Consider the following 23,736-nt stretch of genomic DNA (forward strand, 5'->3'; position numbering starts at 1 on the left):
CATTCAAAGAAGGAGTAATACATCAAACATAAAAAGACTTCCCTGAACGGGTCTGCCTTCAGATGTCTTCTAAAAGTAATATAGTTGTTTATTTCCTTGAAATCTGATGGGAGGGCGTTCCACAGGGTGGGCGCCACTACCGAGAAAGCCCTCTTCCTGGTTCCTTATAACCTCACTTTCCACAGTGTGGGAACCTCCAGAAGGCCTTCAGAGCTGAAACATCATGCCCCAGCTGAACAATAGGGATGGAGACACTCCTTCATGTATACTGGGCCATTTAGGGCTTTAAAGGTCAGCACCAACATTTTGAATTGTGCTCGGAAACTTTAATTTGAGGCTTCTTCCCAAACAAAAGTTACCCTCTCCCCATGGCTGCCGCCCATGGTTTTAAAGGGATTCTCCTAACCCTGTTGTAATGAAATTGCTATATAGATTATCCAGCAGGTGTCAGGGCTGAGCTGTGCCTCATCTTTTTTGAGCCCTTTCAATTCACCCATGCCAGCATCCCTTTCACTTCATTCAGGCCTCTGTGGTGCTTTGTGGAAACAACCACAAATCTCAGCACCTCTCATATTGAAGATAATAATAATGAACAGTTCATTTTTTAAGGCTTATGCCCCAGCCCCCCCAATAGGGTGCCATCCTGCAACAACCACACACAATCGTGTTGTTTTGCATCCAGGAACGATGGGCTGCATCTCCCTTGCTGGTACCCAGAATTTCCATAGCAATGAGTGATACTGCTCAGGACACCACCTTCATGTTACTAGGGCTGCTTGGGTGGCAGAGGATTGCATCAGAGGGGAAGGAGGGAGTCAGGAAAGAGAGGTGTAGGCATCATTGCTTGGGGCAGCAGATCAAATTGGGGACTTTCTTGGGGAAATGGGGAGAAGGTTCCATTCGCAGGACCCCAACCCCCTGAAATGAAAGATGCTTTGAGCAAAAAGCCTGCCATCTTGCAGAGATCCCCTCTTTCAACTCCCCCTTCATGTTAGCCAATGCAGTACAAATGATTTCCCCAACAGATGATGGCAATATACCACCAAGCTCAGCCACATGGGGGATATACAAGTTGACCACTGATTCTCAAAATCACACACCCCATCTTCAAAGGCTTTTTGGTTTCTTGTGCACTTTGCCCCATTCCAGTCGTGGAAACCAACCATCTAGAGTGCAAGTCACGCCACTACCCCTTTATTCTAAGAAGGTACATCTTTCATAAGCTAAAGTTGGGCTGTCCCATTTCCCCACCCCCTCACTCCTGGGTAAATTTTTATACCTTCAGCAACTGTGAGATAGGCAGAAGTTTAGTAGGTACTATAGTGGCGACCAGTTTCACCTGTTGAAAGTCTGCCTGTCCTGCCATTAAAAAGGCACAAGAAAGGAGATTCCAACTAAAGAAAAGAGAGAACTTTCTGACAGTAGGAGCTGTTTGACACTGGAATGGACTCCCTCAGGAGGTGGTAAACTCTCCTTCATTGGAGCTTTTTAAGCAAAGGTTGGATGGCCATCTGTCATGGATGCTTTAGTTGAGATTGCTGCAGCCTTAGGCTCCAAGAATTTGTCTAATCCTCTTTTACATTCTCCAGGTTAGTGGCCTGTGGAAGGGAATTTTACAATTTAGCTGTTCGTCGTGGTTTTGACACATGCCAGTCCAGTCAAAATGACAACCAGTAATACTTCAGATGTGCTGAAAGGGAAAAAAGAGGGTGGGAAGATCATGGCAGTTCTTGGAAGAGCTTTCTCACTCTTAAGAGCTGTTTGGCAGTGGAATGGACTTTCTTGGAAGGTGGTGGACTCACCTTCGTTGAAGGTTTTTAAGCAGAGGTTGGATAGCCATCTGTCAGGGATTTTTTTGCTTCGATTGCTGCATTGCAGGGGGTGGGACTAGATGACACTGGGGGGTCCCTTCTAGCTCTAAGATTCTATGATTCTACAATTGTTTTTAACTATATCCTGTTCTTCTACCAATAAGTATCCAGAGTGGCTTGCAAAATAGAAGTAGGGACCAATGATAACGAAGGATAAGCATTTTATGAACAGCAGAATGAAAAGAAACAAACCCACCAGGAATTAAAATAATGGAAAACAGTAGCAGAGCCTCTCTCTTCCTGGGACACTTAAGCAACTGATACTCAGTGGCATACTGGCTCCCACAGAGGGGGGCAGAACAGAGCCATTGCAGCTGGAAGAGTCAGATTGGCAATAGTTGAGATTCCGAAAAAGGAATCTCAAATGTCGTATCTTCTTTGATCCTATGGAGTTTGGGGGCTGGCGACGGGTTCAAACAGCTGGCTTCCAGCGGAGCCTTTCTACTCGCCTCTCTCAGCTCCATTGCAAAGTGAGCAGGGCAGGATGCTATTCAAACTTGGGAACACTCCTCCCATCCCTGAGCTGCCACTCAAAAGCTTTCCAGCCCTGGATGCTGGTTGTGTGCTGTTGCTGTGGCAACGCGAGGCAGGCTGCAAGGGGGGGGGGGCGGGCGGTGGAGAGGGAGAGGGAGAGGGAAAGAGCAGAGGCAGTGACGCCAGAGCTTCGGTTGCCTTGTGGTGCTTATTTTCCTTTTCAAGATTTTCAGCCCTTTTCCCTATTTTGGCAGCGAAAGGCAGAATGCAGCTGCGTCAGCTCCTCTCCCCCTCCCGGCACGCAAGCTCTCCACCAGATTTAAAGGTGCAGAGCCCAGCAGCCAGCGACCTTCTGATCCAGGCCCCAGGACAGGACACACACATACACAGAGAGAGGCTTCTCTTTCAAATGCCTCTCAACCCACCTGGCTGCCCAGCCACCAGACATGAACACAACACATCATTTCTCTCTGGGGTGCTCTCTGAAAGTGGTCCTCTCTCCATGCGCCTGGCCCATCATCTGATGACTGCAGCATCAAGTGATGAATGGGCACATTGTTTTATGTATGGATGAGGCACCAACTGATCCAGGCGACGACGTCAAATATAACATTTCTCTGTGGAGTCAGACGGTGGTCCACACACTCAAGAGCCAGTCATCAAGGGTTGACTAACAGAATGGTCAACTTGGGATCTTAACAGGAGAGAGGGAGAGAGAAAGAGTTGCATACAGAGAGAAGCTTTTGTGTTTGAGTTGATGGGGAGGTGGGCAGATATTTTGTGTGTGTGCATGATGCACACTGGGTGAGACAGGTACAGATTTCTGGGAGAGGGGCCACATTTCAACTGCTTTGGATGCAAAGAGTCTTGGATTCAGCCCATGCCACCTCCAGTTATGACGGATCAGGACAGCAGATCAGGGGTGCCAACTTGAATTAAATATGGGAAGGGGGGAGGGCAGGTAAGCCCCACCCTGCATAATCAATTAACAAAAAGCTGACATGCAGGCAAACCCCCCTGGGCCAGTTGTAAGTGCAAAGGCAGGAAGGGGCTGTCGGTGGTTGCCCCATTCACCCCAATGAATTGTACTCCACTGGGTAAAACAGAATGTTTATCTCTCTCATACAGGGTTGTAGGGCCAAATTTGGCTTGGAGGAGACACATGGTGTTCAGGCTTTGCTGAATTTTTCATTTTGTCTTTTTGTGTCTTTTATCACCTTCACCTTTTATTGCCTAACCCCCCTCCTGTGTTCCTCTTCCCTTTTGATTCCCATCCATCTCTTACTTGCTTCTCCTATACCATAAGTTGAGGGCATGAAATGGGCAGTAGAGATCTTCTAATATACTAGACATTTGATTTATTTTTAACGATATTTTTGTTTTAGTTGGCCATTCTCAGAATTGATAGAAAACAATGTCACATTTCTTTGCAGAACGAAACCATTAACCACGTCTTCGAGGAGAGAGTGAAAAAGATATTGGCTCTCTCAGAGGCTTAGTAAGGGCAGCAGGCCAGGTGGAATGGGTTTGTTGCAGCTTCTTATCAGTCCTTGCTTGCAGTCTTTCACAGTAAAGCTCCAGCCAGCCAATTAGGGATGCTGGGAAAGAGAAAATCGAAGAGGTGGCATTGGACAGCAGGCAGCAAGTCTTTTGCACAGCACCTTCTGAACAGGAGCAGTCTATCTGAGCAGTGAGATCTTGGAACCATTCAAAGAGGTCAGAAACTGTTCTAAATTTGTTCCAGTGCCGTTGGATAGCTGCAGTTTAAGGAACCTTCCCCTGATGTGGAAGCAACAGTTCTTGTTGGTTTTGCAGTGGTATAAGCCCCAGAACTCAGAACAGAGATATACTCACTTTGCATTGAAACCAGTCTATAGTGCAGGGTTGCAGAACCCTTTTAGGACCTGAGGGACACATACCCTTCTTGGCAACCTTCTGGGGGCTGGCTGGAGGCCAATGGTGGGGTCAGATGCAGAAGTAGGAGGAGCAATAGGTGTGAATTTTATCTTTGTGCAGTAGGCTACTTTCACTCACATACCTGTCTCTATCCTCCATCCAGGCAGCTAAGAGGCATAATTATTGCATGGCATAATTATTGCATTTTATGTAAGCCAAGTAGAAGTACTGACGATTAAGTAGTATACAAATTGTGTAAAATAAATAAAAATAAAACGATTGGAGTTCAAGGACACATTCCAATGAGGCAAAAATACTTGGTGTGCAAAGCAGGGGCATTGAGTGTGAGATAGCATAAAGCAGTATATCCGTCCTGAGATTTTAAATTTAAAAAAGAAGACTACAAGGGAATAATCATTTTGACCACCTGCTCTGCATAACAGCTGTGTTATGGCTTCCCTGTTAGTGGAAGACTTGCACAATGAGGGGAAGCCTGAGCTGAAAGCTGAGCTTTATTTCCAAAAGGCTAGATTTTAAATATCTGAAATTATTATTATTATTATTATTATTATTATTATTATTATTATTACCACTGTTGTTGTTGTTGGCAATGCTGGGATCCATTTATTTATTTTATCTTAACAGGTTCATTCTGAATGGACTCATTCTGCTGAATACATAGACTTAATGATTTAATAGTTTATCTTCTTATTTGTTTTTCATCCTAAGACTGTGAGCATGCTGTACCGTAAAAGCACATTTCTGCCCACAAATAATTCTGGGTACTGTAGTTTGTGAGGGGTAAACTACAGTGCCCAGAATTCTTTGAGGGAAATAATGTGCTTCGAATGTGTTTTAAATGGGTAGGGGGTACATAGCCTAAATCCAGCGGCTTTAGATATCATTTACAAAGGAGGGGGGAAAGGCAGGATATAAGTCTCTTGAATAACATTTATTCAGGTTTCAAGCCCAAACTCAAACTTCAGTGGAGGCTATTCATACATTCAGCTGCCAGTTGAGTAATCAAAGCTACAGAGCAACAAACACCTTGGAAGATGGAGAACTCTCCTTCATAGGAGAGCTCTATAAGTAAGGTAAGATGTATGTGGGAACCAACCTAAATAAAGAATTGTGGTGGTACTGAAAAAATGGCACCCACTTAATGACCACCATTTCTACTGTTAGAGGCAAGAAGTGTGACCTGCAACAAAACATTGCAGTGGGGTGTGCCAGTCATTCCCTTTCCCAAGATACTCCATTGCATATCCTCTCTTCTTGCTGGTTTTACATTTTCCTCTCTCTTAGAAGTCAGTTACGGTAGTTGAGCATGCTCAGCTGTTTAGGTTTGCCTTCCCTTTTGGATGAGAAAAAAACTTAAAGTCCACAGGCTATAGGACATGTCACAAGACAATGCTCCGTTCTGGGCTGTGTCCACCTTCCCTCCAACTTCTGTGGGTGGCGGAGCTCCCAAGAAGGGGGCCTGGTTTATCTCAGTACCCACAGGTAGGGAAGGAGGCCGTCTATCTGATATTTGTACCCGAAGTCGTTTAGGCCTTCAAACACTAGCACAAGCACCTTACGTAAGTTAAACCTGCCAGCAAACTGGCAACCCATCTGAACAGTGATGTGACAGGTAACAGCTGCAACATGCAACGTTCCCCCCTGAGTTGGAAGATGCAGCACCTGTTGGATTTCTGCCTGTCCCGTGCTGATGTTGAAAGCTACCACAGCCCAGCGGTGGGGGGGGGGGAGTCAGTCTCCGTGCAAAATTCTACATCCGTTGAGAGGAGCTGTGTATTTTCAGCACCGGTGGGCACAAATTTTCCCCTCACAGGGAACATACACAGGCCTTGTTGACAGGAACGCTGTGAACCCTAAACTCTTTCTGGAGGGGGGGCCTTGAACCCCCCCTCTCCAGGTTTGCTTCCCCCACCCCATCAGATACACATACTTCTTTCTATAAAAAGCTGCTTCTCCCTCCCTCTCTTGTGAAGCTCCTTGTCCTTTTTGGTGAAGCCGTGGGTGGGTCACCATGGCAACGGCTGAGATATTTTCGATGAAGACGGGGGATCAAGCTCCAATACGCTCCTCACACTCTTTCTGGCCCCCACCTTGCAAAAGGAGATGTTGGGGGAGAGAAGGCAATGAAGCGGGTAGGTGGGATGAAATATAAATAGATTTCAGAACCACAGCAAAGTACAAGGGGGCAAGGAGGGGGTCTACACAAAATGGGAACATTTTTTGGCCTTTTCCTGTGGACCATAGGGTTGGTGGGTTAGTCCTGTATTTCATCTGACTCAGCTTGTAAATGCATTTTGATGCTAGGCCGGATTGTGATGATCAGATCTGCATCTGGGGAAAGCCAGCCAGATTATTATTATTATTATCTTTCATGTGCAAAAGCTCGGCATTGGATCATGGGAAAGAACATGTGCAGAGTGCCGTGCCACCCCCGCCGGTGTCTTCTGAGCAACACTGCCTGGTTTCTAGATAGCTGGTATTAGGGAAACAACAACAACACCTTGTAGGGATTTGAGCCCAAATCGTATTGGAAGTTAGGCAGTTACGAGGCGGGAGCTAATAGGAGAACTGTCTTGATTTCCGGAAGAGGGTTGGATTGGATAGCCTTACAGTTTCTCCCAGTATCAGACACAGATTTCATATGTGGGTCACCAGGCCAGCAGTAGTGAGGGGCAAAGACATTTCGGCAAAAGGACCCCCATGACGATAGCCATTTTCACATCCGGACACACAAGTGACCCAAATATAGGCCCAGATAATTGGTTTCTCTCTCCTCCTCTGCTTCTCTCTCCAAATGCCTCTGTTGTATGCAATCTTCCTGTTGAAAACATGATTGAAAAACACATATTTTTTTCTAGATGGCTTCCATCCCTCCACTTTACATTATTATTTTTTTTGTCCTGGCTAGGTGGAAGAATATAAATAGCTTGTTCTCCTGAGTTATTAAAAGCAGCAGATTAAAGGCCGTACCAGTGAGGGGGCTATTTTATGTAACAAGGTGTCAACCCCTGGAATGTTCCTCTTCCTCCTCTATTCCTCTTTGCCCATCACCGAATTTATTATTTCCTTTTCTCCCTGCCCCACAGTCCGTTTCCTAGACTAAATTAATACACATTGCAGTAGCCAATTCCCTCAGTGCTGGCACAGCGGCGATGATGCTTTGCCAGAATGGATCAGAAGGGCTTTTGCCTCTTCGGTAATAATAATGAAATTAAAATAGGCAGTGAGGAGCACTGTAAAACACATTGCTCCAACAACAGCGAACAATTCAGCAACTGGGATACAGGATATAAGCCTTGCCTCTTGCCCCCCCCCCTTCCCCTGTGCTACTCCCCAAAGAAAGAGGAAAGATATCTCAACAAACAAATAAACTGAGAAAACACTTTGCTCAGGTGTCTCTCAAACCTTGAAGCAGCTGTGTAAAATTCGAAATGTGGCAGGATCTGTGCCCCCTTTGCTTCCAATCACTGCACAGCAAGGAGGCTGATAACTTGGACACAGAGATATTTTCAGTGTCAGGTTCCCATTGCTAAGGGCTTGTCGAGGGTAAAAGATTGGCGTGATGTGCTCAATCTTGAGTGGGGCCTCCTCCCTGGCAGCAGGGAAAGGGGGACCCAGGTCTTTGCATCTGGTCCTGGGGGCTTTTGCTAGGCCACACCACTCACTGGCCCTATGTTGCACCCCAAATGTTTGTGCCTGGCTGGCCAGGATGTTCTGAGAATGCCTTTTGCTTGTGGGGATGGAGGACAGGGAGGGGCGTGTGAGTGGTGTAGAGAAGCCTACTTTTATAAAGGTAATATTAGCATTCCTGGCTCTGCCCGCCACTGGCATGTAGGCTTCATAAAGTAGCCCAGTCTGGAAAAAGTTCCCTACTCCTGTGCAAAAATCTTCTCAAGTGTTCGACACAGCAGAATGACCACAGTCTATTGGGATATAGGCGCTAGCAGACGCCCAGTGTTGTCAACCCTTGGTGCCAGCCTTGCTGATGCTACCCTCGCTCTCTCCAGACTCCTCCAGACAGGCTGCCAGATAAAAGCTCAGTAACTTTGTCCGGATTTTCACTTTGGGGAATACGGCAACCCTAGCTTATTCATCCTGGTTTCTTTTTCACAGAGGTTAGATGATGCCTGCTCTTTAGTGAGCATTCCTCCTGATTTGCTGACGGGGCAGTTATGCAACAATGAGCAACCCTCCTGCATTAGCCTGCATGGTGGTTACACATCTTCCTCTTAACTTTTTATCCATCTACATTTTGCAGTGCATTTCCCTGTCACTTTCCTAACTGCAAAAAGTCTGAGTTGTTGTTGTTGTTTAAAGTAAATTTATTAGGGAGAGAAACAGAGTGCATTAAAGGTAAAGGGACCCCTGACCGTTAGGTCCAGTTGCGGACGACTCTGGGGTTGCGGCGCTCATCTCGCTTTACTGGCTGAGGGAGCCGGCGTACAGCTTCCGGGTCATGTGGCCAGCATGACTAAGCCACTTCTGGCGAACCAGAGCAGTGCACGGAAACACTGTTTACCTTCCCACCGGAGCGGTACCTATTTATCTACTTGCACTTTGACGTGCTTTCGAACTGCTAGGTTGGCAGGAGCAGGAACCGAGCAATGGGAGCTCACCCCGTCGCGGGGATTCGAACTGCCGACCTTCTGATCGGCAAGCCCTAGGCTCTGTGTTTTAGAGAAACAGAGTGCATTAATCTGCTTTAAATTTATGGTGTGCACTTGATTCCTGCAAAATGTTGACAGTCTGGAGGCAACCCCCCCCCCAGAAGGTTATTGTCCTATTCAAGTTAACATGCCTGCAGGATTTACACACCCACACCCACACACCCCTTGAATTCTGTACATATTCAAGCCAGGAAAACCACTCAAGGAGGGTGCAAAGTAAGGGGTGTTGAGGGGTGCAGCCTGGGGAGGGAACATGTGGCTGAGCAGATGTAGCCTGTGCAAAGTTTTGAGAGAGATCTAGAGGGCTGCATTTGGCCCTCAGGCTTGGGGGGAGGGTTCACCAAATGTTGATACCAAATTCACACTCATGATATGCATTCACTCAATCTCTTTTCTTTATCAAAATTCCCTGGGACTGTTGTTTTTTCTTTCAATGTGGTGCTTCTCACCACACATGCAGGGAGTGATTCCACCCGGCTCCCACCCCGTGGTGATGGGTGGATGTAGGTCTGTTGCTGCAAAGGCCCTTGTTGCACTCAAACACCTTCACACTGTGCCTATCCTTTTGGGGGCTCAAGGTTTGCACGGACCTAGAGGCAGCCCCCTAGCGGCTGCGTGTCAAAATGGGTGTGGCCAAAGAAAAAAAATGAAAAAGTATCTCTTTTCTGTACTATACTCAGTTGTATTATTAACCCTTTTAATGATTCATCAAGAAACTGCATCACTTTGTAACTGGTGTAATTCACTAAGTAGCAATAAGAACACATTTGCACAACCCTTTCCTGCATAACTAAGTTCAATTCCCTTCCATGCTTATAAATCAATTTCTATCCCCCATTTCCCCTCATAATTAATTTCATTGCCTTCCCACTTTTTCCTCTTACCATCCCCTTTCTGTTAATTAATATCACCTTCCATTCCCACACATAAGGAAGGCACACAACACACACACACACACTCAGCAGAGAGATTTCTTTTCTTATTCCCCATTGCGCTGCGGTAGGAGGCAATTCATTTGCTGTTACTATTAAAGAAGCCCTGATGCTCTCCAGTAATTTGTCAGCTGCTGCTTTGGGCGCAAGGATGCACGGTTCGAACTCTTGGCCTGGGAATCTCTCCTCCTCCTCCTCCTCCTCCTCCTCCTGCCTCCTTTCCCAATGTTTGCTTTTGAATTTATTTTAAGTTTTGAACACTCTCCTTGGCTCTGCAAGGAGGGGAGCGCCACCACATGTTTTTTTTTACCCCGTTAAGTAATAGCTAAGGAGAATGCATGGCTATGTCTCTAGCCTTGAATTTACATAGAATTGTACAGTTGTACAGACCCCCTGGTCCAACCCCCTGCAATGCAGAAATCGCAGCGAAACAATCCATGACAGGTGGTCATTCATCCTCATCTTAAAAACCTCCACTGGAGGATCTGGCAGAGGATTAGATAATATGACCCTATGGGCCTCCTCTGTCACCGCCTGTGCAATGACTAGCACCAGAATGTGGCGTTCCAACAATGGCTCAGTCGCCACCACTGGAGAAAGGAAAGGCCTCTTCTCCTGGCCTCCTAGCAGACTCACTCTGCCCCTCTCCCCGGGAGGGGAGAACCCCCATGGATTACCTCTCAGACCATTCCAATGGGAGCAGGGCACAAACATTGGCAGGGAAATTATGAGTGGAAACTGCAGTCTTTGGTTCATTGCTGAAGCACCTGTTTTCAGTGCAGACGGTCCTCATCTCCTATTTTTAAAAATGGTCAGGGAATGGTTGGTGGGGAAGACTTTCTCTTCCCAAGAACCTGGAGAGCAGCTGCCAGTCAGAGTAGAAAAGAACAAACTGGATCAGACCTTCATCCAGGACGTTGAGGACTGGAAACTTACTTCTTCTTTTTTTGCTTAGGGCAAAGACCATAGCACAACATACACACAGAGGGGCCCAGGATCGATCCCTGGCATTTCCAAGTAGTGTTGGGAGTGCCTGCTGCCCGAAATCCCCCAGGTCCACTGCCAGCCAGTGCTGGCAATACTAAGCTAGATGGACCAATAGCAAGACTTGGCATAAGGCAGCACTTTGGGGTTGCATTACAATCCTATGCACGTGGGGGGGGGGGCAGTGTCCAGTGCTGGTACAGCATCCCTGGCACTCCTGCAACCAACAGCCTGCACAACTGGGACAACTGCACAACCGGCAATGGGAAACACTGGCTTGTGAGTGCTCCAGTTGGAGAACAGCCTTTACCAAAGGTGTCATGGGCTTTGAAGACGCTGGAAATCAGGACAAAGGGAGAAACGTGCTAAGAGGAAGGCACGCTTGGCAAACCCTCACCATGATCAACTCCCGCCCGGAAACCAATGTCCCCACTGTGGAAGGATGTGTGGATCCAGAATTGGCCTCCACAGTCACTTACGGACTCACTGTTAAAACCGTGTTCATGGAAGACAATCTTACTCGGCTGTGAGTGATCGCCAAGGAAAGAAGAAAGTAAAGACATCTGTCCAGCCCGTCAAAGCTTGATTTGGCCTTATAGCTCAGTTGGTTAGAGCATGGTGCAGATAACGCCAGGGTTGCAGGTGCAATCTCCTATGGGGCAACTTAACATTCCCGCATCGCAAAGGGGTTGGACTAGATGACCCTCAGTGTCCCTTCTGACTCTATGATTCTGTGATGTGCAGGCTGCCTTTTACATACATGCTCAGCACCTCCCCCCCCCCGCCTCCTGCTTTATAGGTGGCAGGGTATCTGAATGCATCTGTGCCATTTCTGTTACAAACAGCTCTCTGAGCCAAAAGATATTTATATCATCCCTTATTGGGGTAAAAGTACAGCTTGGATGCCTCCGCCCCCGCTTTTGCTCTCTCTCTCTCCTTCCTCCCTCTCCCCCCACTGCAGTCTTCGCAATGATGAGCGACGCTGTTGGCCGCCCCCACACGCTGCAGCAGAGGGACTGTGCATTACAGGCTCTGAATTGCAAAGCAAAGGAGCGCCAGCGTGTGTGCGCACTCCAGGCTGGCTATATTTAGCCGCTGGGTTGCTGTTTTTAGCTTCTTGATTCAGAACTCAAATTAGCAGCAAAGAGGTGAAGGGTGGGAGGGGCGAGGCCCAGGAAGGTTCTTAAGAGACCTGAGCAGGGGTGCTCGGGAGGTATGTGGGGTGGGGGGTGGGGAGAATGAGGAGGGGAGGCTTTGGCAAGCAATGGGGTGGTGAATGGCTCTGCAGTCATCGGCAAGACCGCCCCCCCCACCTCAAATCCTCACCATAACCCCTCTCCCCTTTCCCTCCCCAACCCCACAGAGTGGATGCTAGCAGGGCAGTGAGTCACTGTCACAATGCTATGTGATTCACTTAGATTTAGGCTAAGCTGTTAGCAAATCGGACTGCTTGTCTGCCACCCTTTTAGGCAGACTCTCCTCCGCCTTGCTGGGACTTCCCCCTTTTCTTTCCCCCTCCCACGCCGCGCGCGCACACCCCCCACCCGGAACTGGGGTTAGGGACAAAGCAAAACAGCGCTGCCACCGGGCATAATTTCACCCAGCATTTGTGCTCAAGGCGAGTCCTGGTTATATATGAGCACCCCCCCCCAAAAAAAGTGTTTGGGGCTTTGTAGCATAAAAACATAGGAAGTTGCCTAATATAAAGTCGGAGCTAGTGGTGGGTGGAGCCCATTAGGACTGGTTGGGAGGAAGGGAGCCCGTCAGTAGGTGGCGCTAGAACCAATGAGAGGCAAAGGCTTTGTCCCTATCCTCCTCCTTGCTGATTTCCGAATAGGGGAAATTGAGATCCAGGAGGAAGAAGCTGGCAGGCAGGCAGGGCCATTCCGTGGGCTGGTTGCAAGTAAGAAGGGAAGCCAGGGTGGGAGTAGGCAGCTGTCTGGGTTGCTGGAGCGTTTGCCCCCTGGCAGCAGACCCTTGGGTCTATCTCACTCAGTATTCTCTACTTGTAGAATCATAGAACTGTAGGACCGGAAGGGCCATCTAATCCAACCTTCTGCAGTGCAGGAATCTCAGCCAAAGCATCCATGACAAACGGCCATCCAACGTCTGCTTAAAAACCACCAATGAAGTGTGGGAATGTTCTGGGGTGCAGGAGAGGATATATTGACTAATTATATCCTTATCCAACTTGTACTAACAAGTTCCCAAAATATCAGCAGAGTTTATAGACATTCCCCTTTAAGTACGCAACGGTAACGCTTGCACAGGTTCGCTAGAACCTCTATAATAATTACTCTGGTAATTTCCCCTTTGTTCCCTCTTAAAATACAAGACACGACACAGTCTTTATAAAAGTATAAAAGAGTTTACTCACGTTCTGTTCACAATATGATCCCAGAAGGTAGGCAGGCTTAAAAAGGTTACATGCAGTTAGAATCTATCTTGTAGCAAGATAGTACTGTCCTCTCTTGGCTGGGAGCCAAGAGGGCATGTTGCTCCTTCAGAAGATGAAGATGGCAGAGAGGCAAGAGGCAAGAGACAAGAGGCAAGAGTGGCTGCCTGCCCTGTGCTTTTATCATTACCTGCACAGGTGAGGCCACACCCACCTCTGGTCACATGCGGAGGAAGTCCGTCCCCAGGAAGTTTACCTGCTTGCTGGACAGACATCCCTCCCCATGTTCTAACATGTACACTCTAGGAATGTTGTCATTGACTGCTCCTGTGTTTACATCCCACATACCCCTTCTCAGGCAATACAACATACACAAAACATAAACAACTTTATTCAACCACCCAGAGTCCCAGCTTGACACGTAGATTCTGGAAACTCTCTCTTGGTAGGGGTTTCGTCAGGATGTCAGCAGTCATCTCTTGGGTGCTGCAGTAGGATAGTTCCACAAGTCCATCCTGGATCATCTGGCGTATGTAGTGGTATTTAACCCCAATGTGTTTTGTTCTGGCCAGGAACTTCTCACTCTGCGTCAGCTTCAGGCAACTTTGATTGTCCTCTAGCAAGCTGACAGGCCCTTTTCTCACCAACCCAAAGTCCTTTATGAGTTGATCAAGCCAGGCGATCTCTCTGCAGGCTTCTGTTGCTGCAACGTATTCTGATTCTGTGGAAGATAATGCTACACAGCTCTGTTTATAACTGCCCCATGAAACAGGTCCATCACCAAACATGAAAACATGACCACTTGTTGATTTATAATCAGCATTATCCCCAGCCCAATCCGCATCAGTATACCCAACCAACTTAGGGTCTCTGACGGCTGGTAACCTTAATTTACAATTCATGGTACCCTTCAAATATCGCACCACCCTCTTTACACCTGCCCAATCATGCTCAGTGGGAGAATTCACTTTTCTGCTAAGAATCCCCACAGCATTTGCTAAGTCAGGTCTACATGTGGTAACTAAATACAAAAGTTTACCAATCGCCGACCTGTAGTCATTGTTGTCTGGCAACTGCTTCGAATCCTGCTGATTCTTCAGGAAGTCAGTAGCCATCGGTGTAGCAACTGGATGTGCGTCTTGCATCTGCATGTGCTCAATCAGCTCGTGGATCTTCTGTCTTTGGCTGAGAAGAAATGAGCCGTCCTCTTCTCTTTCCACCTGGATCCCGAGGTAGTACTGGACATCTCCTAGCTCCTTGACCTCCACCTCTTTGCTAAGGTGTTTTACTATCTGTGTATAGTCTTTCTCACTTGCTGTGGCAATAATCAGGTCATCAACAAAAGCTAAGATATATGAGAATTGTCCATTATTTGACTTACTGTACAAGCACTTGTCAGCGTCGCCTTGCTTGTACCCAAGTTGCGTCAGCATTTTATGCAACTTCTGGTTCCAGGCTCTAGCAGCCTGTTTAAGTCCATAAAGTCCTTTCTGCAGTTTGCACACTAAATGTGCCTCATGTGGTTTCACAAAACCTTTGGGCTGTTTCATATAAATTTCTTCAGAAATCTGCCCATGTAGAAAAGCGGTAGCAATGTCTATGTGTTTCACTCTCATTTTCTTGGAGGCTGCAATGCTTAAAAGCATTCTTACGCTGCTGTACCTCACGGTTGGTGCAAAAACTTCATCATAGTCTTCACCAAAACGCTGTGAAAATCCCTGTGCTACAAGTCTAGCTTTGTAGCGCTGCACTTCTCCTTCTGACCCCTTCTTAACCTTGAAAACCCATTTACTGCCAATGGCCTTCTTACCGGGAGGCAGCTCAGTGAGTGTCCAGGTCTTGTTCTGATGCAGTGCATCCATCTCCTCCTGCACGGCCTTCCTCCAGAGACTGGCTTCTGCAGCTGGCATCTCCTGTATCTCTTCCCAAGTGGAAGGTTCCTGTGGAAACGCCGACCCTGCAAAGTAGGACAACCGTAATGGTGGGACACCTTTGTTGGTTCTGGACGAGCGTCTGACCTCTGGTTCTGGGACCGCATCAGCTTCCTCATCCTCCTCCAACGCAGGCATGTCCCCATCTGAGTCCTCATCTTCGTCTCTGGTGCCGCCAGGGTTCTGGTCCTCTGTGTCGCCTGTAGGGGGTGCTGTAACACTCGAAGGCAGATTAGTACTTTGTGGGGTCTCAAAAGGGAAATATACAAATTCTTGAGTCCTTTCTGACTCATCGGAAGAATCCACAACAGTGTTCTTAGTGTCTACCTTTCCATATTCATCAACATAAACCGCATGGTATGCATTTGTCTTACCAGTTTGTAAGTCCATAATTCTATATCCTTTGCCTCCAGAGGCGTATCCCACCAGGATACCTGCTTTTGCCCTGGAGTCAAGCTTGTGTCTGTGTTCCTTGGGCACGTGGAAGTAACACGGACTTCCAAACACACGTATGTGCGACAGATTGGGAGCTTTCCCATGCCAAAGTTCAAATGGTGTGCGCTCTGCACCTTTAGTTGGCAGTCTATTCTGCAAATAGACCGACGTGTACACTCCTTCGGCCCACAGCTTCTGTGGCAAACATGCATCCTTTAGCATGCACCTTGTCATGTCCATAATGGACCTAAACTTTCTCTCAGCTATGGCATTCTGCTGTGGTGTGTAAGGAATTGTGGTTACGTGTGCAATTCCTTCCTTGGCCAGGAGAGCCTGCATTTCATTTGAGCAGTACTCACCTCCATTGTCGCTCATTAGCACAGCTGGAGCTCTTTGGAATTTATTCTTGACCATGGCAATGTATTCCTGGAGCTTGTCCACTGTCTCACTCTTCTCTTTGAGGAAATACACAACACAAAATCTTGAAAAGTCATCCAGAAATATTAAAATATATCTATTCTTTCCCAGTGAGGGAACACTCATGGGTCCACATATGTCAGTGTGCACTATGTCAAGCACTTTGTTGCTTCTTTGTTCTGCACAACGTGGAAATGAAGGTTTTACAGCCTTCTCAGTAATACAGCTTATGCACTTTGCTGGAGCTTTGTTGCTCTGCTTTACCTGCAAACCTCTTACAAGATCTCTTCTCTGTAGATCCAGAATGACGTTGGTGTCTCTATGTCCAAGCCTTCTGTGCCATAGGTCCAGATCTGCTTCATCCTTCTGGCTGGAATGTGCCACTTTTGCAGACTGATTCTCTGAAAGATCAAGCTCATATACACCATTGATTAGCTCTGCTTGAGCAAACACTTTGCCATTTCTAGTCACCTTGCATTCTCCATTTCCAAATGTGATCTGGAAACCTTTCTTGTCCAGTGTGGACACGCTGATTAAATTGCAGCTCAGCTCTGGTACATACAAAACTCTAGAGATTGTGTTCTCAATGCATTCATTGTTTATATTGCATTTCAGACTCATGGAACCTGCACCTTTTGCTTTAACAATGTTCCCATCTGCAATTTCAATTTCAGATCCTTCTTCATCATTTATCTCATTAAAATAGTCCTTTTTATATGAAAAATGTGAGCTGGCACCTGAATCAATTATCCATTTATTACGTCTATTCTCACGATTCTGCACAGTTAAATTCCTTTCTTGCAGTAGCCATGTGCATTCACATTTCCCCTTCTTTTCTCCTTTTGGCTGAAAGGGGTGGGGTTTCTTGGCTTTAGGAGCCCTGCAATTCTTTGCAATGTGTCCTTCTTTGTTACAATTGAAACAAATCACTTTCTTAGGCATCTCTTTGGACTTTGTACATTGCCTAGATGCATAACTGCTGTCCTTGCTTCTAGCATTTCTCACTGGAGATTCAGCTCTATCTCTGCATTCTTCTTTTAAATAACCAATCAAGTCTTTAAAAGTCAGACCTTGTCTATGATCCATCAAACTTACAAATGCGCTAAAGCGTGGTCCAAGTGATGATAACAAAAATGCTATCTTTGTATCTTCATCAAAAGCTTTGGGAGTCAGATCAATTCTTTGAATAATCTCAGTAAACTTGTTGATGTGCTCTGTGAATTCCTCTTTTGAATTCATCCTCACTCTGGTTAATTTACACACCAAGTTTCTGAAGCAGTTTATGCTAGATTCTCCATACACGCGCTCAATATCTCTTAAGATTTGAGATGCATCATCTGTACTATTTATTAATGATAGCTGCTCATCACGAAGTCCACTCAAAATTATGTGTCTAGCTTCGCTGTTCATGCGTTTCCAAGCACTTATCTTGGCTAAAGCTTCCTCAGACGATCCCGTAGGTTGAGGGTTTAAAGCTTCCAAAATGTGCTTATAATCTAAACATGCTATCAAGCGCTGCTTCCAGTGCATGAAATTGTGTTCATTCAGCACAGGCATTCCTAGCTTTGCATCACTATCAAAAGCTGCTCTAGCCATCTTAAAATCCAAAAATTTGAAAATTCTTCAAAATTTCAAAATTTCTCAAAAATTTAAAATCAAAATCTCAAAAATCTCAAAATACAAAACAATTCTTCACTGCCTTGGGTCACTGTGAACTCTGAGGGAAGGGGGGGGGTTGCTTAATCCCCACTGCACAATGGAACAAAGGACCATGTGCTTACCAGGAAGTTAACTCAGAAAAATACTACTCAACTCAAAATCACAATCCAACGCAATCCTTCAAAAATACGCAGAAATATGCAATACTGGGCCCATAACCCTTTGTGGGAATGTTCTGGGGTGCAGGAGAGGATATATTGACTAATTATATCCTTATCCAACTTGTACTAACAAGTTCCCAAAATATCAGCAGAGTTTATAGACATTCCCCTTTAAGTACGCAACGGTAACGCTTGCACAGGTTCGCTAGAACCTCTATAATAATTACTCTGGTAATTTCCCCTTTGTTCCCTCTTAAAATACAAGACACGACACAGTCTTTATAAAAGTATAAAAGAGTTTACTCACGTTCTGTTCACAATATGATCCCAGAAGGTAGGCAGGCTTAAAAAGGTTACATGCAGTTAGAATCTATCTTGTAGCAAGATAGTACTGTCCTCTCTTGGCTGGGAGCCAAGAGGGCATGTTGCTCCTTCAGAAGATGAAGATGGCAGAGAGGCAAGAGGCAAGAGACAAGAGGCAAGAGTGGCTGCCTGCCCTGTGCTTTTATCATTACCTGCACAGGTGAGGCCACACCCACCTCTGGTCACATGCGGAGGAAGTCCGTCCCCAGGAAGTTTACCTGCTTGCTGGACAGACATCCCTCCCCATGTTCTAACATGTACACTCTAGGAATGTTGTCATTGACTGCTCCTGTGTTTACATCCCACATGAAGGAGAGTCCGCCGGCTTCCGAGGGAGTCCGTTCCCACTGTCAAACATCTCTTACCGTCACAGTGTTATTCCTAAGGTTCCAGGCATGGCCAAACTTGGCCCTCCAGATGTTTTGGGACTACAACTCCCATCATCCCTAGCTAACAGGACCAGTGGTCAGGGATGATGGGAATTGTAATCCCAAAACATCTGGAAGGCCAAGTTTGGCCATGCCTTTAGGCAGAATTTCCTTTCTTGCGATTTGGATCCGTTGCTTCATGTCCTTCCCTCTGGAGCAGCAGAAAAGAAGATGGGCAGCCTCTCCCAAGACTTTCAGGCCAAGTCTTTGTTTCCCAGTCCTCCCTGGAAATAGGAGGGGTTGAACCCGGGACCTTTTGCACGCAGCGAGGGAGCTCTTCCTTGCCTGACCCAGTTCGTATGTGCAGCCCAGGGCAGGGCTTCTGGGTCAAAGGCTTGGAGAGGCTTGAGCCACAGCACCCAAGTTTAGTCCCTGGCATCTCCCTGCAGGTCTTTGAAAGGATCCTGCCTGACAGCCGCTGCCAGTCAGTGCAGTCAATACTGGATACTCACTGGAGAAAGTCACGAAAAAAGGTGAAAGAAGTGGCAGGGTGACAGAAATGGGATGATGCTGTCCTGTGGAAAGTGAGTGAACAAATAATACCCATTCTGCCTTAAATGTCTAGAGTGAATTCCTCCTAAGTGTGAAGTACCATGCAGCAAAGACCTCCAGCTTCTCTGATGGGGTTTGAATTGGTGGTAACTAGCCAGGAAAGAGATGTTGGAGTCATGGTGGACTGGACATATTGAACATTGACCCAGCGTGCACAGATTTGATAGGAATAGGATAAAATACACACCTGCCAGTATTGCAATGGCATATATGGTATGATCCTATTTAGGACAGATTGGAGGGGAATAAAAATAAAAAGTATTTGTGGGGATCATTCTTGGAAGTCTCAAGGTGCAAGTTAAATCTCAGGGCCATCAGCTGCTGTGGTACACCTGCTAAGTCAGTGGCTTCGTCTGAGCGCATAAGTGTGTTAGCCGAGATCACCTGATAGGTGACTATTGCGCCTATAACTTGCACCTATAGCCCAGTTACATAAAAAAATATGCAGGCAACTATGGCAAATATAATTTGCACATGCAGCTTAAGCAGATATATAGGTACAGAAATGACTTTTGCACCATGTGAAAGATCACTTAAAATGTGGAAATGATCAGATAGGGAAACGTTGTGGAAAAGGAATAAAAAGCTGTCTGAATGCAGCCAGAATATGCACCATACATCCGTTCAAAGCACATCCCTCATCTCCCTGAATCCTGAGGGCTGTCGTTATCCCCCACAGAGCTACAATTCCCAGCACTCTTAACAAAGTACAGTTCTCATAATTGTTTTGTGGGGAATGTGCTTTAAATGTGTGCAGGCGCAGCCTGAGATTCCTCATGGGTTAAGCACCCAGGAGGGTCAGTTGCTCCTACAGGAGTAGATGCCTTTCCATCGCAGACAGCTGCTGCTTCCTCTCATCCAGGGCTCTGACACCCTTGCCTGCATCCACAGACTCTATTTGCTCTCCCAAGTCCTTCCCACTCAAGCTCAGGGCTGCGTCAGGAGGGGATCCCAGCCGTAGAGCTGTGGAAAGGACCCATCTTGAGGAAGCAGGAAGCTGGCAGGAAAAATCCCACAGTGAAAAGCCGGGGACTCCCAGGCCTATTTATAACACTGTGCATCTAGAAGAACGTTGAAAGAACACTGTGGATTCCTATCCTATATCCTTTCCTCCTTTCCATTTTTTAAAAGCTTTCCCCTTTCCTTGTTTCCCCCCTCCTCTTTCTCTCCTTTCTCTCTTTCTCTTTCATTCTTGACTTTCCCCCTTTGAATCCAGGGCTGCGGCGATGGGAGAAACAAGACCCTTTTGGATTGTTAATGCTGTGAGCCCCTCCATCGTAGGCTCAGGTTGTATATATGTGTAAAGAAAACCATATATCATAAAGACACCACAGTCTCCACTACCCCTCATTCCAAAGTAAACACAAACCCTGGGTAAGGATCTGCAACCCCTGGAATTTTGCACCACTTGGGGATTGGGGTGGTGTGCAACAATACTAATGGCAAACTCCTTCTCCAGGTGTGGGTCTCAAGCAGGCTTGGGAGAACACCAAAGTTTGCAGAAGGACAACCCTCTCTCCTTGAGATGGGGAACCCCCTTCTAAGGGGACAACTCAAAAGCCCAGTGAGAGAGCTGAGTCCTCTTATTGGGCACAGAATGGTGGTTGAGGGAGCGGGTAGAGGATGGGGAATTGGGGGGAAGGGATGGAATGGAGTAACCTGGAGGAGGCATGGCTGGCTGAAACCCCAAACAATAGCACTTCACGTGGCCACATTTTGTTGCTGGTCCCCATTGTTGTACCTGCTTAGACATTTGTCCACCTGACACTGCCCTATTGGTTTGGAAGCAAAATGAGGCCAACCCCAAAACAAGGCAGCTGTTTACTTTCTGGGTATATACATTAGCAAATTAAAGGAAGAATGAAGAGCCCCCCACCCCCAACAGCCTAGCAAACCCTAAGTGTGCTTCCTATTCATGATCCCCACAGGATATACTTTACTGGGCTTCTGCCCTAAAGCCATTGGTTATCATCCCACTTGTTGATACTTAGCCCTTAAGGCTCTTGGAGAGATCCAGGCTGCCATGGAGATGAAGTCACTTCATACAGCAGGGGAGGGGAACCTTAGGCCCAGAGGTGGGGGTGCTGAATGTGACCCTCCAGTCCTCTCTGTCTGGCCATCAGGGTTTTCCCTGGGCCACAGTCCTTCCCCAGGTCACATGACTCACTGACCGAGCTCCACACACCCTTTGTGAGTTTTGGCCTGGCTGTAATGTGTTCTTAAATTTGCACTGATTCCTCTTGCCTGCCTGGATGGAGGGAGGGTCAAATGGAGCATGTGTATGTGTTTGTGTTTGTGTAGAGAGAAGGTAGTCTACTGTACCCTGGTAGAGTTCATGTTTGCTGCTCTGCCATATTTTGCCTCTGGTGCTTCCCTTTGGCATATGGCCACACAAAGGGAATTGGGCTGGAAAAGGTTCCCCAGCCCAGCCATACAGATTTCAAGGGATCCAGCATTTTTCCACCCAGGGCTGCTAACCCGAGCCAACAGCTCCTGTTTTGCAGCCAAAAAAAATGTCAAGCGAGCTGAGTTTCCTAAGTTATCCGCAAGTCACCGTGGCTCTCTAAGGAACCCTGCCCTCCAGACAGCTTTGCACTTGAGAAGTAATGCCCCTTGTCACTCCTGGGAAATGATCTACTGGTAAGTGATCACTACTGTGATCACTTATCCTGGGAAGGGAAGGAGCCAATGGGTCTTTGATCTTGCTGATACTTATGAAATTTCTTTCAGGTCATTTCAGCCTCTGATTAAACATGCACCCTCCACCTCCACCCTTCCAGACACACTATACATTGAACATGTAAAAATCCAACAGAGTTTGAAAGAACTTTTCAGGAGTTGTTGTCTCTGGTTAACTGGATTGCATAAACAGGCTGTCTGCATTGCAGAAAGCTATCATTGCATAACAGTGAAAATCCTGTTTCCTGGAGCCACCATGACTGAGCCTGTTTCAATTGTGCTTTCCTCTGTCTTTTTTAAACAAAAAGCACTGAGTCGAAGAAGATTTAAACAAAACACACAAACACAGGGACCCCTTCGAGATGCAGCCCCAATGGGTTTTCTTCCTGAAGCAGAGGATCCAGCCCCAAGGAAGGACAGCTTGCAAGCACTATCCCTGAGCAGAACAGGTGAAAAAGCATCCAGGCTAGAAAGAGTTACTCTCCTCCCACCATATCAGCTTCTTTTCCTTATATGGAGTGAGAGATTATGCAAAAGAAAGGTACCTAATTTAGGTTACCTCTTGGGGTGGGGGAGGAAAAGAAAGAAAGAAAAAGAACCACCCCAAAATGGGAGACAGAGAGCTGTCACTTTTCAGTCCGTTGCTCAGGCAACCATGAAGCAAAAAAAAGGCACCACTCTCTTTTCTTTCTCGAAGTCTATTTTTGGCCTTCATATAAGAAGGTGTTATTTAAGACCTGACTTATTTATTTGTTGAGGAAGTTTTTTATAACAAAAAAAGAAAAGGAAAAGAAACTCACCCACTAGTGATTGCTGTATGGGAGAGAAGCCAGAATTCCTGGAGAGAAATCCTATATAAAGGTGTGCTTAGCACAAGGTTTCTTTACTAAAAAGAAAATGGGAAAGAAAACCAAAACGAAACAGTGAGAATTATGTTAGGCAAAGAAAAAATGTCAGGGGGAGCAAGAAAAGAAAAGAAAAACAAAACAGCTTGAAATGATTCCCCCACAGATCAATGTTTGTATTATTATTGTCATTATAATTAGTAAAAGACCACATAAGGTACATTTTCTTAAAGACACTAAAACGAAATGTACACTCAGAGAAATAAGCGCGCACACACACACACACACAGAGAGAGAGAGAGAGAGAGAGAGAGAGAGAGAGAGAGAGAGATGAAAGACAATCAGGCTGAGAGCCCAACCCAAACACACCTTTTTGAACTTGCTTTTCATGCAATTCAGGTCTAAGCCCACGATTTTGACCTCACTTTTTCTCCCTGGTTTTCTGTTTTAGATCAGCAGTGAAGAGATTGGAAAGGTACATTGGGGGGGGGGGTTTGTGCATGTGTGAAAAGGGAAAGGTGGAAGAAAGGATGAACAAATCAATGAATGAGTGAGTGGGGAAAGAATACATGGCAAATGGTTTTGAGAAAGGAAACCCAGAAAGAAACACAAAGGGAAGGAAAAAAATAGGGAAGGGAAGTTTCGAAAGCCAGAATAAAATGAAAGCCTGTGAAAGAGTTGAGACAGCAAGTCCTTTTCGTGAGAAGGGAAGAAAGAAAAGCGAGACTCCAGCGCCAGAGTGAATATCTAAGTCTGAGCTGGAGGAAAGGGAGGAACAGAGGAGAGAAGGCGTTGGGATCAGACGCTGCCGAGGTGTGATTCCAACAGAAACGTCTCTGCTTCATCTCCTAATTCGGTGCAGCGTTTCTTTGGCTGCCTCCTCCACTCCCCCCCTTCCTCACCGCGTCATTCAGGAGCCAGTGACGTAGGGTTCCCCCAAGCCCAAGAAAGGGAGGGGGGAGGACTCTGCAGCCGTGTCCCTCCATTGATCTGAACAAATCTTCCCGCCCCACTTTCCTTAGCATG

General features: G+C 46.6%; 1 long non-coding RNA gene across 2 annotated transcripts; it reads right to left on the minus strand.

Moving 5' to 3' along the window:
- Positions 1-3,686: 3,686 nt before the first annotated feature.
- Positions 3,687-23,575, minus strand: LOC309331036. Of its 2 annotated transcripts, none has more exons than XR_014151691.1 (3): positions 23,080-23,575; positions 22,666-22,751; positions 3,687-3,943 (listed from the first exon to the last, which is right to left on the minus strand). It is a non-coding gene; the product is annotated as an uncharacterized lncRNA (long non-coding RNA). The 2 variants fall into 2 exon arrangements; XR_014151692.1 differs by having other exon boundaries at positions 3,687-4,124.
- Between the last annotated feature and the right edge of the window lie 161 nt (positions 23,576-23,736).

Source organism: Podarcis erhardii (assembly GCF_964252035.2).
Source record: "Podarcis erhardii genome assembly, chromosome: 15".
NCBI lineage: Eukaryota > Metazoa > Chordata > Lepidosauria > Squamata > Lacertidae > Podarcis > Podarcis erhardii.